The sequence below is a fragment of the Balaenoptera musculus genome, chromosome 4, assembly GCF_009873245.2.
Source record: "Balaenoptera musculus isolate JJ_BM4_2016_0621 chromosome 4, mBalMus1.pri.v3, whole genome shotgun sequence".
Lineage (NCBI taxonomy): Eukaryota > Metazoa > Chordata > Mammalia > Artiodactyla > Balaenopteridae > Balaenoptera > Balaenoptera musculus.
This window is the reverse complement of record NC_045788.1, coordinates 2,580,799-2,596,700: the sequence shown is the minus strand read 5'-3', so window position 1 is coordinate 2,596,700 and position 15,902 is coordinate 2,580,799. Positions and strand designations below refer to the sequence as shown.

At 37.3% G+C, this 15,902-nt stretch overlaps 1 protein-coding gene across 17 annotated transcripts in view; it reads right to left on the bottom strand.

Moving 5' to 3' along the window:
• THRB (thyroid hormone receptor beta) overlaps positions 1-15,902 on the bottom strand; it is a 387,045-nt gene that overhangs the window by 329,639 nt on the left and 41,504 nt on the right. Inside the window, exon 1 of one of the 17 annotated variants that reach the window (XM_036849758.1) lies at positions 15,672-15,790. The exons of 12 other annotated variants lie outside the window; for them this stretch is intronic. The gene's annotated coding sequence lies outside the window, so the exon portion shown is untranslated. Of the gene's footprint in view, positions 1-626; positions 711-15,605; positions 15,625-15,671; positions 15,791-15,902 lie in introns of those variants that run through there. 4 more of the 17 variants (XM_036849757.1, XM_036849756.1, XM_036849753.1 and 1 more) reach the window with 4 other exon arrangements.

Genomic DNA, 15,902 nt, shown 5'->3' with positions numbered 1-15,902 from the left:
TTAATTCACGCTTGTTCCCAGACCCAGTCTAAATTTGACAATGAGTTTACTCTTTCAGCTATGTATTCTGATATGCTGAGTTTCAAAGAATGTAAAATAATTTTCAATAAGATATTTGCACTTACATTCATTTAATAGAATATAAAAACAGGATATGAAGCTGGTAATAGTTTTATGAATAAAAATAAGCCAAGGAGACAAAGGCCAAATATAGCATATGATTTCAGAATTTAAAAATTGTTTTCTCCCATTGAGAAGAGGATGACAAGTCTAGAGACGCCCAACGGGAGCCCTGGATGGGGACACATGGAATGCCCCTGTCCTAAGGAAAACAGGTGACAAGGCTAACTGCATTATTTCTCTATTGCTGCACAGCAAATTACCACCAATTGAGTAGCTTAAAGCAACACAATTTATTATCCATGGGTCAGCCCATGGGTCAGGTTAGTTCAGGCCCCTGCTCAGATCTCATCAGGCTGAAATCAAGGTGTTGCCTGGGGCTGCGAACATCTGAGGTTTGGGGTCCCCTTCCAAGTGCACTGGCTATTGGCGCAATTCAGTTCCTCGCCGTGCAAAACCGAGGTTTGCATTTTCCTACCCGCCTGCCAGCTGGGGGCCGCTCTCACCTCCTACAGGCCCGCTGCCCTCCCCTGCCGTGCGGCCACAATACAGCAGTTCGCTTCTTCAAGGCCAGCAGCAGACTCTCTCCCCGCATTCTGCTAAAATGGAGTCTTGTGTAAAGTAGTTAAGCGAGTGACAATCCCATCATGTTCCCAGGTCCTGTTCACGGCGAAGAAAGGGGATTGCAGGGGGCGGGGCGTGCACAGGGGGCGGGGCGTGGGAATCGTCTCCGACTCCCACCTCTCCCAGTGATTAACACGGGGAGGCACAGGGAAGGTCAGGAGCGGGAGAGGGGGCTGGAGGGGCCCTCTGTGCCCTGCCCCGGAGTTTGAACTTTATCCCCAAAGCAGTGGAGGCAGACTGAGGGGTGCCTCTCCCTTTGGGGAGGTGCAGGAACATGTTGCAAGTCGCAGAGGTTAGGAAAGCTTTCTAGGAAGTACAGCACTCCAGGACAGTATCATGGAATGAACCAAGGCAAGACACGTAAGGCACAGTATCGTCTACATACACACCTGAATCACGTGTTGATAATTTACCCCCTCACTTGCCTACATGACACCTTGAGAAATGTATGCTACGCTTTGCTCTGCTGCCGCTGGTATGAGATGTATATACCCTTCACATAACAGACAGAAAAAAACAAAAATATTTTGCATCACTAGAGAGCCTTCTCCAAACAGAAACATCCTATCTAACACTAATCCCTAAAATTTAAAAACAAAAAAAATTTTTTTTAAACACTTGAGTCTATTCCTTTAAGCTGCTGGCCCCCCCCCAAGAAAACACACTTAAAAACAGAAATAAAGTCACAGATGTAGAAAACAAACCTATGGTTACCAGCAGGGGGAAAGGGGACGGAGGGATAAATTGGGAGACTGGGATTGACATATACACACTGCTATATATAAAATAGACAACTAATAAGGACCTGCTGTATAAGCACAGGGAACTCTGCTCAGTATTCTGTAATGACCTATATGGGAAAAGAATCTAAAAAAGAACGGAGAGATGTATATGTATAACTGATTCACTTTGCTGGACACCTGAAACTAACACAACATTGTAAATCAACTATACCCCAATAAAAATTAAATAAAAAAGAAAAGAAAACACGTTTATCTCTGACTTTTGGACAGCTATCAGGAGACATGTGAGGACCCACACAGATGGGATAAGCACGTGAGGAACTGCTGTTTTTCCACCAATTTGGATTTTGAACAGATTAACTGTAGTTTCATGGTCTGTTTTCTTTTCTTTTCTTTAAATACCTGCTGTATCCTTTATTCAAAGTGTCTGGTTCTTCTAAAGGCTGGACACCCCTCCAAACATCACAAATAAAAACACATTATGTTCCAATTGTCTTTGAGTTTCCCATTCACAACTCTGTCTGTACTCTGTAACCTTGAGGACAATCACAGTGTTTATTCTAAAATATAACAATGACGAGAGCTAACTGAAAGCTACATACTACATGCCAGGGACTGTTCTCAGAGCTTCATATCCTCACACTCAGATGAGGAAACTGTGGCACAGAAAGTTTAAGTAACTTGGAGGTTACATAGGTGATTAGTGGTGGAGGTTGGCGGTGAACCCAGGCAGAATGGTCTGCCTTAGTTCCCAGCCTTGCAGTGAAAACAGATTCCAACTACTCTACGAAGGGGTTCCTTGGAGGTACTCAGTAAGTGATCACTGACCACCAATGACTACTTTTGAGGTGGCAGAGTCAAAAGTATATAAAAATTAAAGTCTAATCACTGTAAGATTATGTTACAGATGTGAGGGGCACAAAAAACAGTAGGGTCAATAAATCCAAGAGGTAGTTCTTTAAAATAAGTCAAATAAACCTCAGAATTATACAATAAACCAAGAAAAAGAGAGAGAAACACAGATATTAAAAGTTTAGAAATTATGAGTGAATACTGTGCTCAACTCCATGCTTATTATTTTAAAAATACTAAGAAAAGATAATCTTTAGATATAATTTGAATCACTGAAATGCACAAGCATAAACAGACACATTGAATGGGCCAAGTGATTAGAGAAAACAAACAACTACAAATTTAAAGATAATCTAAAAAGTTGTAGAAGCATTATCTCGTTCAAAAAATAATCCAGGCATAGAAACTTCCACAGGGAACTTCTTTCACATTCTCAAGGAAAATATAATTCCCATAGGTCCCAATCACAGAAAAAGATAAAAAATTCCTAATCATTATATGAAGTTATTTTGATGTCAAAACTAACAAGATAGCATAAAAATTCAACTAAAGACAAAATTATTATAAAAATTGATGCAATAATCTGAAACAAACATTGAATACAGCAGTGAGTTAAGAAAACATTTCATCATGACCAAGTAGGTCCAAGAATAAAAAGATAAGTAAATACTAGGAAGTTTTATATTATAGTACACTATTTTAATAGATCAAAGGCAAAAATTACACAATAATTTTCAAAAAACATGATACTCTGTATCAAGTCTGGTGAATTGCAAGCAATTCTCATTGGATACTCACAATAACCTTATAAGATACTTATATTATTATCCTCATATAACAATGTAAGAAACTGAAATTGGAAGACAACAAATAACTCACTCAGTGACATACAATTTAAGAGGAAGAGGTGTAATTTGAGCCCGGGTCTGCCGGGCCATAAATCCTATGATCTGACTTCCACATTATGTTCTCCTTATAGAGGATAATTTACCAAAATAATCAAAAGGCATTTTATAACATTTCAAAACACCTTTTTGATTAAAAATACTCTCAGCATATTAGGAATGCAATGAAATTTCTTTAACATGGTTGGAAAAACCTACCCTAGCTGTTAAAATCAAAAACAAGATAAGAATATGATTAACTATATTTTAAATTACTGTGGAAATTTGGGCTAATGCTATAAGATGTAATTCTGGAATAAGAAGTATCCTCTTTAGGAACGGTGGGAGGGAGGCTCAAGAGGGAGGGGACATATAGCTGATTCACTTCGTTGTACAGCAGAAACTAACACAACATTGTAAAGCAATGATACTCCAATAAACATGTTAAAAAAAAAGAAGTATCCTCTTTAGAAAGGCATTAGAATCATTATTTGGTGTAATATGACTGTACTAAGGAAAATCAGGAGAACTAGGTGAAAAAATGGTTATCATTAATAAACAGAATCAAAACCAATATAGAAAAACCAATAACTTTTACCAAACTCATTGATGAGCTCTAGCAGTTTTCTGGTTGTGTCTTTACAATTTTCTATGTATAATATCATGTCATCTGCAAATAGTGACAGTTTCACTTCTTCCTTTTCAATTTGGATTCCTTTTATTTCTTTTTCTTAGGCACAGCAAAGGAAACCATAAACAAAACAAAAAGACAACCTACAGAATGGGAAAAAATATTTGCAAATGATGCAACTGACAAGGGATTAATCTCCAAAATATACAAACAGCTTATACAGCTCACTATCAAAAAAACAAACAACTCAATTGAAAAATGGGCAGAAGACCTAAATAGACATTTCTCCAAAGAAGACATACAGATGGCCAAAAAGCACATGAAGAGACACTCAACATCACTAATTATTAGAGAGATGTAAATGAAAGCTACAATGAGGTATCACCTCACACTGGTCAGAATGGCCATCATCAAAAAATCTACAAACAATAAATGCTGGAGAGGGTGTGGAGAAAAGGGAACCCTCCTACACTGTTGGTGGGAATGTAAATTGGTGCAGCCACTATGGAGAACAGTTATGGAGGTTCCTTAAAAAACTAAAAATAGAGTTACCCAAAATAGTACAATCCCACTCCTGGGCATACATCTGGAGAAAACTCTAATTTGAAAAGATACATGCACCCCAATGTTCACTGCAGCACTATTTACAATTGCCAAGACATTGTTCATTGACAGATGAATGGATAAAGAAGATGCTATATATATATATATATATATATATATATATATATATATATATATATATATATATGTATATATGTGTATATATATATATATATATATACACATATATACATATACACACACACACACACACACACACACTGGAATATTACTCAGCCATAAAAAAGGATGAAATAATGCCATTTGCAGCAACATGGATGGCCTTACAGATTATCATACTAAGTGAAGTAAGACAAAGACAAATATCATATGATATCACTTATATGTGGAATCTAAAAAAATGATACAAAGGAATTTATTTATAAAACAGAAATAGACTCACAAACATAGAAAACAAACTTACAGTTACCAATGGGGAAAGGGCATGGAGGGATAAATTAGGAGTTTGGGATTAACACTACTGTATATAAAATAGGTAACCAACGAGGACCTACTGTATAGCACAGGGAACTATATTCAGTATCTTGTAATAACTTATAATGGAAAAGAATCTGAAAAAGAATATATATTTATATCTGAATCACGTTGCTGTACACCTGAAACATTGTAAATAACTATACTTCAATAAAAAGAAATCAACAGCTTTTATATAACAGTAACCACCAATTAGAAATCAATAGAAAAAAATCCCAAATATAATTAAATAAAAAGTATATAATACCTAGGAATAACCTTAAAAATATGCAGAACTTGTGTGAAGAAACAATTTTTCTGTCACATCAAATAAGACTTGAAAAAACAGGTGGATTATGAAATGATTAAAAATTGTAAAGATGCAAATTCTTCCAAAATAATTCATAGTTTGTACATAATTCCATGCAGATATATCAGAATTTTTTATTTGAAAATTAATTCCAACATTCACCTTGAAGAACACTCAGATGATGGTTACTAAGGTACATTTAAAATATGGAATAGTGAAGGGATTATGGCTTACCATATCAAAAATAGAAATGTGCTATACAAAATATAATATGGTTCTGCTACAATAACTAACAGATGGTTAAAGAAATAGAATAAAGAGCCCAGATATAAAAACATATATACTAATTTAATTAAAGATAGATTTAATCATAACTCAATAAAGAATAAAGGGATTATTCAATAAATGGTGTTGAAGTAACTACTTGAATAGTTAAAAAATTATATCTCTACCTCATAGATTATGTCAAACTGAATTACAGGTGGATTACACACTAAATTAAAAAATAAAATTATAAAATATTATGAAAAATATAGGTGGTTATTTACTGGCTATTGGCCAAACAAAGAATTTCCAAACATAGAAGTAGTGGAGTACATCAGAAAGTAATATTAGATTTGACTGTAGTAATAAACACGAAAAAATTCATATATCACACAGCACAATACTCAAAATTAAAGGGCAAACAGCAATGTAGGAAAATAATTTTCAGAGATGTGACATACAAAGGATCTTTTTTTCCTTGTATTTTTTTTAACATCTTTATTGGAATATAATTGCTTTACAATGGTGTGTTAATTTCTGCTTTATAACAAAGTGAATCAGTTATACATATACATATATCCCCATATCTCCTCCCTCTCACCCTCCCTATCCCATCCCTCTAGGTGGTCACAAAGCACCGAGCTGATCTCCCTGTGCCATGTGGCTGCTTCCCACTAGCTATCTATTTTACATTTGGTAGTGTATATAAGTCCATGCCACTCTCTCACTTCATCCCAGCTTACCCTCCCCACTCCCCGTGTCTTCAAGTCCATTCTCTATGTCTGCGTCTTTATTCCTGTACTGCCTCTAGGTTCTTCAGAACCATTTTTTTTTTGATTCCATATATATGTGTTAGCATACGGTATTTGTTTTTCTCTTTCTGACTTACTTCACTCTGTATGACAGACTCTAGATCCATCCACCTCACTACAAATAACTCAGTTTCTTTTCTTTGTATGGCTGAGTAATATTCCATTGTATATATGTGCCACATCTTCTTTATCCATTCATCTGTCGATGGACACTTAGGTTGCTTCCATGTCCTGGCTATTGTAAATAGAGCTGCAGTGAACATTGTGGTACATGACTCAAGGGATCTTTAATAGGAAGTTCTAAGGAAAATATTAACATCTCGATGGATAAATGGGCAAAGAACACGGATCAAAAGGTCACAGAAGAATTGCTATAAATGTCCAAGAAACATTCAAAAAATTTTAAAATGATTAATACTTATTGCTGCTGAATGTGAGGAGCTGAAAACACTCTCATACAGTGCCAGAGTGTAAATGAATACCTTTGACCATGTCTAAGAAGAAGTATAAAAATGTTCATGTCCTTTGACTTCATCTACTCTCATGTAGAAGCAACTAAGAAGATGGCAAAAGATGAATGCAAAGCATGAATGTTCAACTACAGTTATACACCCCAAAGTGCAATATATACAGTCATTAATTAATCATGTTTTGAAGACGATTTAATGCCACGAGGAGATGCTCCCAGTCAAGTGAACATAAGTAAGACACAAAACTATATCTAGACCACGGTCCTGATTCTAAAATGTAACAATATATACGGAAAAAAAATTGAAAGAAAATATACCAAAATGTTACAGTGGCTATCTCTGAGCATTAGACTAGGCAATATTTATTTTCTACAATAAACATCAGAATAAAATTTATTTCTGAAAGAATAAAAATAAAAACAATGATTGACAAGAAAAACAAGAAGCCAGACACATTGGACATAGCCTTCTACGGAAATGAAGAAGACTGCCTTTTCTGTCCCCCTGATGTTACTGTACTATCTTAGGGACATCGTGGAGTGTCTCATAAGACACCTCCTCTTCTCAAAGGCATCTCAGAAACCATCTCTCCATCAGACCTGGCTAATTCCTTCTCTGCTCCTTCCACTCTGGCCTTCTCCCACTCCACTCTGCCAACCTCCTTCTTCCTCCCACTCAAAGTCTGGCCACAGCAAAACAATCCCAACACAGGAAGCAGGTCTGGAGGGAGGTCAGCATGCTGAGCGATTATTGAGGGAATGACGTGTGTTTCTGCAGCAATGCATTCTGCCTCTGTGAAATCATCGTTTCATAACACTAACCACATTGGGAAGACTTTTCTCAAAAAAACCTACACTCTTAAAAATTCTTGCAAAACCCACTTGCCATGATGATGCCAGAAGTCCATGCCTCCTTTACCAGCATAATTCAGGGAGCTTTCCTAAAATCATTCAATTCAGTCTCTTAACGGTATTCACCAAATGTTTACTGGGTACCACCTAGGGTTCTGGGAAATAGAATGTGGGTATAGGAGGTTGAATAATGGTCCCCAGAGTTGTCCACATCCTAATCCTGGAACATGTGAAAATGTTACATTACATGGCAAAGGGATTTTACAGATATGATTAAGGTAAGGATCTTGACATGGAGAGGTCCAATACAATCACTGGGGTCCCTATAAGGGAAAGAGGCAGGAGAATCAAGAGAAGGAGACGTGATGAAAGATGCAGAGGTCGGGGTGATGCAGGGCCACGAGTCAAGGAACATGGGCAGCCTCTAAGAGCTGGAAAAGGCAGGGGAAACAGATTCTTCCCTATATTCTCCAGAAGGAACAAAACCTGGCTGACCTATTTTGAACTTTTATTTCCAGAACTATAAGATAATAAATTTGTGTTGTTTTAAGCTACTGAATTGGTGGTAATTTGTTACAACAGAAACAGCAAATGAATACAGTGGGATTCAAGGAACTCTAGAGCCTTCCTTTATGCCGCCATACTGAACACTTACCGCCATTAAAGCAGTTCTCATTTTTGCCAGAATTTCCCAAAGCGTGTTAGAGTGAATGCAAGTCCTACAAGCTATTCTACAATTCTAAAGAGTTCTCTAGTTAGACAAATATCCTGTATCACCCTTTTGGAAATTCACAGTGTACTTTGGTATCTTAAAGACTGAGTAGTCTTTTTCACTTTGATTAATCCAGAATTTTCCAAACTTACTTGGCCATAGAAGCTTTTCAACATCTAATTACATCAACATCATTAATGGCAACAAATTGCTTTGCAACCCTGAGCCTTAGGCCATAGGGATGAATCCACTGTTTAACCTACTTCCTATAATTTAAACAAGTTTAACAAACTGGTAAACTCTATGAATCTCGACGACACTTGAAACATACTGTATTTTTAGCTATCCTCGTAGGTGGCATTTTTGTCTCACCGAACGGGAAGTTAAGTTCCCAGAGGGCAGGTGTACATCTTTACAAACCCATCTTCTGTAGCATCTTCCCTCAGGGAGCTAATATTCCAGTTGATGGGACAGGCACACATTCATATAAGAAAAGACATTTTGGGAAGGCAAATAGAGGATTTTTGTTACCTAACTTGACATAAGCCAGAGTATACAGCTACAGTCTCCGCCCTCACTGCCATGGCCTCTTTCTCCCCTCCATCGTTTCCCTCTTCTGCTCTTAATCAAAGTCTGAAGTCTTGATGGTGCTATTTCTTTGATTTATAAATTATCGTAGTGGTACAGCTGGATCTCTGGGGTCATCACTCCACCATGTAATAATATTGTTAGAGTATTAGTTACTCCCCTATTTTCCAAAAGGGAATAAGTAATAGCTCAACATACACTACATTCTTTTCTAGTCCAGCTGCAAATGACTGATACTGTTGTTATCCTTGCAAAGTATTTTTTTGCAACTTTCCAGTCTCCCATCATTATAGGGAACACAGCTATGCAAACATTGCTTCAGTGTTTGCAAGAAATCAAGAAATTTTAAAACAAAAGTATAGGAAAACATCAGCAACATGTATTTTAATGATAAAATTAGCCAGCATGGCACCCCCTTTCCAATTAATTTTCAACTCAAATCAATGGAATGTCAAAGAACTACATATTTATTTTTTAAATTCAAGTAGGAAAACAATCTGAGGCATTTAATAAATGTTATAAATTATAATACATTACCATGAGAAAATCCATCAACTCTTTTTATGTATTACTGAATACTCTATACAATCCACCATCCTGTAACAATTAACTAGGTTTAGCCAGAAGAGCAAAGCTAACTCCTGAACTTGAAACGATTTCAACAACACAGACAGGTCTAAGTACAGCTGCAGTAAACCTAGGGAGAGAGCTTTCTCATGCCATGCCCTTCTTTGCAGTAATGGGGAAGGTTCGATGCCAGAGGGAGTAAGTTTTGTTTTATCTTGTCCTGTGAATATATTAATTCCAAGTTCAATTATCAGCTGTTATGACACAGGGATATCTTTACTTCTTCTGATTTACTTCTACTTATCCTGTGTATAATCAGTGATGCCAGGACCCTCCTCTTAGGGTGAACCATGGCCGTCACCCCTAATGTAAGCTTAAAGTCCTAGACACCACACATCTAAGGACCAAGCCCTGGAGGGGAAGGGATGGGTGGGGACTGGATAATGAATCACCAATGAAAGCCAAGAGTCTGATCACTTTTGTGCTTAGAATTTGTCAGTGGTCAGTGCTCTGCAAACAGGAGATGTGGAAAGATGGATTCATATTCAGTGGTCACCTAATGGTGTCACAGGATTTTGAACTGTGAAGACACAAGTAGTTGCTTCTTGGTGCCCAAGAAGATTGCTACAGGTTTCAAGGAAAGAGCGCATTTGTCATCAAAATTACTTCATTCAAAGACAAATACCATATGATATCACTTATAGGTGGAACCTAAAAAAAAGGATACAAATAAACTTATTTACAAAACAGAAACAGACTCACAGACTTAGAAAACAAACTAACGGTTACCAAAGGGGAAGGAGGTGTATAAATTAGGAGTTTTAGTAGATACACACTCCTATATATAAACTAGATAAACAAGGTCCTACTGTATAGCACAGGGAAGTATAGTCAATACTCTATAATAACCTATAATGAAAAAGAATCTGAAAAAGAATGGATATATGTATACATATAGCTGAATCACGTTGCTGTACACCAGAAACTAACACAACATTGTAACTCAACTATACTTCAATTAAAAAAATTTTTTAATTAAAAAAAAAAACATGACAATGCAGTTGATGACCCCGCAAATACCACTTTATGATTCCCTGAGTCTTCTTCAACTGGAAGTAACTAGTATCCAGATATTGGCATTTAAAAATTCCATATTCTAGTATTTAGTTTTATATTTAAACTTTATAAAAACTGTATGTTTGCCATAACCTTCTGCAACTTACTTTCTCATTGAAATTAGTTTTTTAAAGATTCACTTATATTATATAATTCTCCATATCAACTGTACTTCAATTAAAAAAATAAATTAAAAAGAGACTACTTCATTCAGTAAGCAGTTCTTAAGTACCTCTTAGACCCCAGCCACAGAGCCACAGGGAAACTACACCTGCCTGCTGGTTGGGTGAGTTTCACTGAAGAATAGGAGTATCACCTTGAAGCATAGAAAGCTAGTAAATCATTCAGACAACCCAAACAGGACAGAGATAGGTCAGAGGCAAGATGGATTAGTCAAGTCTCTTTCAGTGAAAAGAAACAGAACCCCAATTTTCAAACACTAATCAGAAAAGGAACTTTAATGCAAGGGTACTGAGGCGTCCTCAGAGTCTGAGGAAGCACTGCCCAGACGCCCACAGGGTCTCCATCGTTCATCTCTGCTTGTCCTTGTCTCCTTCTCTCTTTCCAGAGGCAGATATGTTCTCCATAAATATGGCCAATCACAGCATGGCTCCTACCAGCTCTAGCAAAGTTCCACCCCGTCATCCCTCATCATGCAAACAGCAGAACCTTAGTGTCCAAACACGCACATTAACTGTGCTTCTGTCACGGCGCTCTTGAGTTCAATCAAAAAAGTGTTCATACTCTTTGTAAAGGTGCCTTGATTTCTGTTGGGAAGCTTTTCTTTCTTAGAGATATAAAGGCATTTATAGCATACCATGATTAAAACCATGCAAATAAAAATATGTGCAAGCCGAAAAGACTGGAGGGAAAGACACTAAAATTCTAAATTATATTTAAGAGATGGATTTTTCTAGTGTCTTTTCTCCAAGTGTTTTGTAATACGATTATTTTAATAGTGAAAAATTTTTATTTGTATATTTAAATATTATTTTATATTTTTGTAAATGCTTAAAATGTGTCTAATTCTAAGACATGACTAATGTAATCTATATTTTGGTGACTAGAAATAGCAATTTTTTAAACAAAATCTTTTCTTTCTAAAAAAATGGAAAAGATGTATCTTTTCCTATGTATAATAAAATAGAAAATCACTATTAATTGTGAATGTCTTAGGACCTTGAGAATTTAAGGAAAATCAAGTTAATACTTTCATAATCTAATTTCAGTGATCACCAACAAAGGAGTATAACCTAATAACTACAAAAAAAAAACCAGACTTGAATACGTGAAATAATCAGCATAACCGCATACGAACACAAGTCAGGGGTTAAAATGCTGTTGCAAAATTCTTTAAAAACTGTTCATTAGTCAAATATTATTCAGCCTTAAAAAGGAAGGAAATTCTGACTTACACTACAACATGGAGGCACCTTGAGGACATTATGCTAAGTGAAATAAGTCAGTCACAAAAAGCAAATACCATATGATTCCACTTACATGAGATACTGGAGTAGTCAAATTCATAGAGACAGAAAGTAGAATGATGGTGGCCAGGGGCTGGCAGGAGGGGAAATGGGGAGTTACTGTTTAATGGGGACAGAGTTTCAGTTTTGCAAGATGGAGAATTCTGGAGATGGATGGTGGTGACTGTTGCACCATGTAAACGTACTTAATACCCCACTGAACTGTATACTTAAAAATGGTTAAGATAGGGGAAAAAAAGTTTCCCTTAGAAAAACTGTTATTGATTAACTCTGAGAAAGGCAATAAATACTCCCCAAAGAGATTAAAGAACGAAATTTACAATGTTAATAATATTAATGATCACCTTGGATAATCCATATAAACAATTTTCCAGAGACAGCTGTTACCAATTAGGAAAGCTAAAATACACAGATAAGCAGGCCTTTCCCTGGCTTGTTCCATCAGATACAGAAGCAGCCTTAAGAGATGTATCTTTATGAAAATAGACTTGGTTACCTCCCATCTTGCAAGGGCCACCACCTGGAATTTCATTTCCTGAACTGAGACATACCCCATTAAGCATCTGCCATGAGATTACAAAACATACAAGAAACAAAAATCTTAGTCTTTGAACGTTTACGACAAATTCAGGTTGTTTGACTACATGTGTATTCAGATGGTCAAAAGTTAGCAAGTCCTATAGAGAACAGCCTGGTGGTTGCCAAGGGGGAGTGGGTGGGGGAAGGATGGATTGGGCATTTGGGATTAGCAGATGCAAACTATTATATATAGGATGGATAAACAACAAGGTCCTACTGTATAGCACAGAGAACTATATTCAATATCCTGTGATAAACCATAATGGAACAGAATATGAAAAAGAATGTATATATGTATAGCTGAGTCACTCTGCTGTGCAGCAGAAATTAACACAACATTGTAAATCACAAAATTGTAAAATACTTTAATTTTTTTAAACGTTCTAAAAAAAAAAAAAGAGTTAGCAAGTCCTGGGGACAGAATGTAGATTCAAATAGAGGAAGGTCCTTCCAGAGAAGACAAGACCTGGGCTGGCTCTGGAGGAGGGAGAACGCAGCCTGGCAGGTGACAAGGAAGGGCCATGTGCCACCAGTTAAAAATAAATGACAGAGGAGCCCACACAAAGGCTAGGGAGGGACGAATGTGGAGAATGGCAAACCGACCAGCCAAATTAAGGTCAAGGACAAACATAAGGCAGGAGGGAGTGAGAGCAGGAATGGCCTGAGTGTGAAGGCACAGGCCCAACTCTGAATTCGATAGAAGCCAGTGGGGGCAATGCACCTGGCTAGTTAGAAGGGAACAAAGCAGTGGTTGCAAAGCTGGTCAATGAAAAGCAAAGGTAGGTCAAGGAGAAACCAAAAGGTCTTTAGAAATGAGGGTTTCCCATTCTTGAATGCAAGCTACTTACAGACATGTTTCAGTAGAAGCATGGTGAACACCATATATACCAGTTATAAGGAATTTTCCATTCTGAAACTGCTCCCCACTATTTTCATGGGTTCACATATGCAGGACCCATTTCTGAAACCAGTGCAGGCCACTGTCACATTAAAATTCAGCATGCCATACCACTGCCATTTACCATTCCCTGGAACAGGTGATGGATGATGGACAGAAATGGGCTTTTCCACAGGAAATTCCCAGGACCAAGTAAACCCACACTGGAGAACACCACGGGAGAAGACATGACAGCACTATATTTTGGCTCAGCAGGGAAAGTAGCTAAATTATTCTGCCTGCTTATTAATAGATCAATGTTAGTCCAACAGCTCCAATTTGCAGTGGAATTTTTGACATTCTCTCCTGAAAACTGAATGTCAGGTTCATGGTTTTCTGCACAATACCTGTCCACAAATTCTGTGACTATTCACATTTGGTTTAGAGACGTAAGTGAAGATTTTTCAAAATCGGGTAGGCAGTTTCAAGAATATTAGCCTTACCTTTTAGCTAAAGGCTATACATATGACAATGCCTGAACTCAATGGAGGCAATATACATATTGGTGAGACTTTCCTCCTAAATGCTAGTTTTAGTAACCACTGTAATTATGGGGTAAAAGAGAAGACGAAGTTAAATGAAAAGTAGGAGGTTAAAAAAAGATACTAACTTGGCTTTCAGGTTCTTAGTGGGACTCATTGCTTTGACTTAAAACTAATAATTATAGAGGTAGAAATAAGATAATCTAAGCACTTAACTGGACATGAGAAGAATAAATGAGCAAAGAAAAGAAGGGAGGAGGAGGGAGGGAGACAGGCAGGGAGAGAAGGGGGGGGAGGGAGGGAGGGAAGGATAAAATTAGAACCCCTTGAACAAAGTATCACAACTTAATTATTTAATATTCTTACTTAGACAATTGAAAATCTTGTTTAACTCTTTAAGAAATAAAACTTCCATGGGTATACTGTGCAACCGTAGCTCAGGGACCATGCAATATTTACTCCTAGTCTGAAAAGTCTTTGTATTAATTCTTGATTAATAAAGACATAATACTCAAAAAACAGAGGGGCAGGTAACTGGATAGTGAGAGAGCTACACAGGTGCCTCACTGACAAATTGGCAACCCTCACAAAAGTTTAACAGTCCCAACATTTATTCTGCTTTTGAACTTTTAGTTATAAGTTTCAAAGTCTGAAAGGTACTTTATTACCAAAAAGGGGCATTTTCTTCCCCCTTGTGCATCTGTGTACCTATTTTACAACTGTTCTGAAGCATTCTTGTACTCTTAAAAGTGGACCCCGTGATTTATCTATGAAGTTTTTCAGTCTCAATCCATGGCAACCCTTGCACTTATTTTTCCTAAAGACTCAAAGATGCGTTTCTGAGTTATGTAATAATGAACTTCATCCTTTTGTACAAATTAAACCAGGAGTCATAAAGCAGTAGGTAAATGAAAAACTGAGTTAAGAAAAACACACACACACACACACACACACACACACAAAAACAACTGACCAAATCTATAGCAGGCTCAGCTTTTTTTGAGAGAGAGATTAAGGTGCGTGCAGTCGACTGGTATGAAGGTCACCCAACAAAATGTTGCAATCTTAAAGTGCCATTGACATGCAGACCATGTCCAGCAGTAGCCTGGAGCAACCCACGTGACTCTTCTCCTTTGCTCATTACTATCTCACCCCCAAATCATTCATACATGTACATGACGAGCGTATGTTACAGTTGCAGTAAAATATTTTAAAAATTAGGAGAATTCTTCTCTTTATATTGAAATAAAAATCCTTCATATAACTTTTTAAAAAGTTGCCCTCCCCATCTCCAGCTTTTGTTAGAGGAAAAGTGACCTGAAAGCTCAAAATCCCACCATTGGTTTCTGCACGATAGATATGGGCTTTGACAAATCCGTCTTTTCATGACTCATTACCTGCCTGCTGACAGTATTGAAATCACCAAATTGTTCCAGTTGGAAGTTTTCTGATTTTCACAGGAAAGAGCTGAAAGCCACAAGCCACCAATGCCCGTGTACCTTGAGCTTTCTAAGTCAATGTCGGAAGGAAGTGTTCGTCACAGGGCACCTCCATTCATCTCCCACCTGCTGCTGACCTGCAGTTTCCCTGTTGGCGGAGACAGCTCCTTGCAAAGCAAATAGCTCCCCTCTCTGCATGGAAAGGCTCATCTGCTCAGTCCATATTGCAAGCACGAAACTCCCTGAGAGCCATTTAGGGAGTGAATCAGACTCTGCCGATAAGCACAGAGCTGACCTTTAAACCCCAGGCTCTAATAGAGCATGAGCATATTTCACTCCGTGTTTGCTCAACAGTTC